The sequence below is a fragment of the Cicer arietinum genome, chromosome 4 (assembly GCF_000331145.2).
Source record: "Cicer arietinum cultivar CDC Frontier isolate Library 1 chromosome 4, Cicar.CDCFrontier_v2.0, whole genome shotgun sequence".
Lineage (NCBI taxonomy): Eukaryota > Viridiplantae > Streptophyta > Magnoliopsida > Fabales > Fabaceae > Cicer > Cicer arietinum.
Window position 1 is genome coordinate 37,485,347 of NC_021163.2, and position 4,692 is coordinate 37,490,038.

Genomic DNA, 4,692 nt, shown 5'->3' on the forward strand with positions numbered 1-4,692 from the left:
TATGTCAAAATTTATATATAATGCTTTTGAAAAATAAAGCAATTAATATATAACACACACACACATATATATATATATATGGATTTAGACCGTAGTTGGATGTACGATAGAAATTTTCTTGGAAGAAAGGGTCTTAAACAACGTTTTGCTAACAAGGTTGAATACTTTCTCAATTTTGCGAGAGTGCAAAAAATTGTCGATGATAAAGGGGGAATGAGATGTCCATGTTGTTTATGTCGATGTAGACAGTTTAAAAGTAAAGATGAAATAAGAGTGCATTTGTATGCAGATGGATTTATGCCTAACTACTGGATTTGGACTAATCATGGAGAAGAGTCTCTGGTGGCGCCTAATACTAGTACATCTGTGGAGAATTATAACATAGGTCCTTCAAGTAGTACTAACATGTTAGGTATAGATTATTATAACTATCAACACTTTGAGGCGATGAATGATATGATCTCGGATGCTGTTGGGGTTAATTTGTCATTCAATGAAGATCAATATGACGATACCGATGGACTTCCCAATGAAGAAGCTCAGAGATTTTATGGTCTTTTGAAAGAGACAAATAAACCGTTGTTTGAAGGTTCTTCAAACTCAAAGTTATCAATGTGTATTAGACTATTAGGTCTAAAGTCTCAATTTCATGTTCCTGATTTAGCTTTGGATTTCATGACTAAAATGATGCTAGATGCAACACCTGTTAGAGATGGTTTGCCGCAAAGTTATTACGATGCGAAACGGTTAGTGTCAAAGTTAGGATTAGGTGTCAAGAGGATTGATTGTTGTGTTAAAGGTTGCATGTTGTATTATGACAATGAATTTGGTATGAATGATGCTAACTTAGTTGAATGCAAGTTTTGTCAACAACCAAGGTATCACCAAAGGAATAACTCTAGGGTAAGTAGGGGAAAATCAATTCCAAGGAAAACAATGTTTTACCTACCTATTGTATCAAGATAGCATAGATTGTTTGCATCAATACAAAGTGCAGGAAAGATGACGTGGCATTATGAGAATAAAAGAAATTCAAGCGAGTTGCGACATCCGTCTGATGGTCAGGCATGGAAACACTTTGATCAAATGCATCCTGATTTTGCGTCAGATCCACGCAATGTAAGACTTGGATTATCCTTAGATGGATTTACGCCTTACATACAAGCATCGTCTACACCTTATTCTTGTTGGCCGGTTATTGTTACTCCTTACAATCTTCCTCCTGATATGTGTACGTCTAAACCTTATATGTTCTTAGCTGCTGTGATACCAGGTCCTTCTAATCCTACAACTTGTATTGCTATTTTTTTACAACCTTTGATTGACAATTTGAAGAGGTTGTGGAATGGTGTCTTGACATATGATATTGCTCGGAGAGAAAATTTTATGATGAGAGCTGCATTGATGTGGACCATTAATGATTTCCCCGCTTATGGGATGTTGTCAGGATGGGGCACCCATGGTAAATTAGCTTGTCCTATTTGTATGGAAGATACAAAAGCATTTACTTTAAAATTTTTGGCGGGAAATCATCGTGGTTTGACTCGCATCGTAGGTTTTTACTTGCTGATCATGCATTTAGAAGGAACAAAGCTGCATTTATGAAGGCTATGCAGAAAGTCTAGGACCCCCACTTAAATTGACATCAGAACAAGTTTGGAATAAAATAAAAGATATGCCAAATGTACATGTTGTTAATGGTGTGGCTTGTAAACCACAAGGTTACGGACAATGGCACAATTGGACAAAAAAATGTATTTTTTGGGATCTACCGTATTGGAAAGATAATCTTTTGAGACATAATCTCGATGTTATGCATATTGAGAAAAATTTCTTTGACAACATATTTAATACTGTGATGAATGTGAAAGGGAAAACAAAAGATAATGACAAAGCTAGAAAAGACATAGGTATATATTGCAGACGACCAGATTTGTTGTTGGTGGAACAAAACGGCAAGACCCTAAAACCTCGTGCGAATTACACTTTATCTACTGATGAAGCTAAATCTGTTTATCGTTGGATCAAAGAGCTGAAGACGCCTGACGGTTATTGTGCTAATTTGGCAAGATGTGCTGATGTGGAAAATGGGAGGATGCATGGGATGAAAAGTCATGATTGTCATATATTTTTAGAGTGTTTACTTCCTATTGCCTTTAGTGCTTTACCGACACATGTATTGAACCCACTTATTGAAGTGAGTCAATATTTCAAGAATTTGTGTTCTTCAACACTCATTGATAAAGATCTCATCAAGATAGAAAATGACATTCCGATCATTCTATGTAAGTTGGAGAAAGTATTTCCTCCTGGGTCTTTTGATTCCATGGAGCATCTCTCAGTGCATCTTGCAAGTGAAGCTAGGCTTGGTGGACCAGTTCAGTATAGATGGATGTATCCATTTGAAAGGTGATATATATATACATATACTTGATTTTCAATATACTTCAACTTATATATACATGGAGCTTATTGTACATCTCTTTGTATATTATAGGTTCATGGGTTATTCAAAACGGTCGGTGAAAAACAAAGCTAGAGTTGAGGGCTCAATTTGTTCATCTTACCTTCACCGTGAAACAACACACTTTTGTTCTCATTATTTCAACAACGAAACGTTGTCACCAGTTAACGGAAGAAACGCTACTGATAGTGTTATACGTCATCCACATGCTTTATCAGTTTTTTGCTTGCCTGGTCATCATGCTGGTAGGGATTTTCCGATTTTCTGGCCAAGCGACAAAGTATTTAATGCGGCACATGTTCACGTTTTGATTAACTGCACTGAAGTTAAACCATACATTGAGTACGTTTCAAATTCCTCTTCTTATTAATTATATTTAATTATATGATTAAATTGATATTCACCATATATATGGTCATCGATCAGGGCATTTTTAAATACGGGACAATCGATCAGGGAATTTTTAACTACGGGACAATCATCTGATGATATACATTCAAATTTCCCATTATGGTTTCAACAACAAGTGCATCTCGAAGAACAAACTCCTATCAACATCCACTTAAGGCACTTATCTATGGGCCCGAGTAGAAGTTTCAAAGAATGACACACCTATTACGTCAATGGATACAAATTTCACACTGAATCTTGGACTGAAGGAAAAGAAACAATTAATAGTGGAGTTTGTATGAAAAGTGTCTCTGATAGTGGTGTAGTAGAAGATTTCTATGGCATAATTGAGCATATTTACGAAATTGACTACACGTTCCTAGATTATGCGAAAAAAGTGGTGTTGTTTTACTGTAAGTGGTTTGATCCATCTAGCAGAGGAACTAAAATAAATTTGATATCCAATACTGTAGACATTCGTATGAGCAAAAAATATCCACGGTTGGATCCATTTGCCCTGGCCCATAATGTAAGACAAGTGTATTATGTTCCTTATCCATCAATTATCAGAAGCAAACAAGGTTGGTGTGCTGCAATCAAAACAAGACCAACGAGTGAAATAAAAGAAGTTGAAGCAGGTCAAAATGAAGAAGTTGCATTTCAAATGGATGAAATGTCAAATTTGGATTATGTGATTGGAGATGAGACTATTAGTCAACTTTGTCATGAGTCACACATTGGAGAAGAAGTTGATGAACAAGAAATAGATGAATTAGAGAATGATGAAGGCAAGGACTTAATTCACTCATCAAATGACGACGACGATGATGACGATGACGAAGACGAAGACAATTAATTAATTACACATTATATATATGTGTGTGTGTGTGAGTAGGAGGATCAGGAGTTTCGAATGGATCAGGAGGAACAAGAACGGTGGCAATACGAGGAATATCCAAAACATCACGTGGTAAGAAAAAAGTTGCTAAACCACGTGTTGTTAATGACCCATCTCTCATGCCGATGCCGACCATTGGTATTAGTGGTGGAGTTATTCCTCTATATCCGGAGGTCCCAGTAGAGCCTTATACCTTAGACGAAATAATGGATCCCGGATGTGTTGATTGCTACAACCGCATTGTCATCATTCCAGAAGGAGATGGGTATGTAAACTATGATTGATTAAATATTTCATTATTATTGCAATGTAATTACATTATTAATTTTATTAATTTATTTTTATATTTAATTTGCATATAAACTTTGAAGATATCTTCCTTTTAAATCATCTGCAAATGCAATTGTTGAAGTCATACAAGAGAAATATAAAAAACCATGGTTGTCTTGGGGTGAGATAAAAGAGGATAAGACACCTCAATTTAGCGAAGTTGATCAATTTTTACATTGTTTCAAAGTAAGTCATTAGATTAATTTATTTAATTACTAATTATATATACATTTGATTAATTTATTGAATTACTAATTATATTTTTAATATTTTTTAAATTTCAACAAACAACAGACCAAATGCACTTGGAAAAGAGAGCATGATGCCGCAGTTTTGGCTTCATTTGATCTTCGCTTTTCAAAGCGTCTCTCATCTATGTTGGCTTACGCACGTAATAAGGGCGAGGAAAAACGGCCTAATTGGATTGGTGAAAATGTTTGGACTGCTTTGTGGAGGAAATGGAACACAAATGCTTACAAACAGAAGAGAGAAAAAGCAAAGACTAATAGAGCATCTGAGAGGGGTACCAGTACTCATAAGGGAGGTTCCATGTCTGCTGGAGAAATTAAATATTATATGGTAATTACTATTTATAATATATATCTATTAA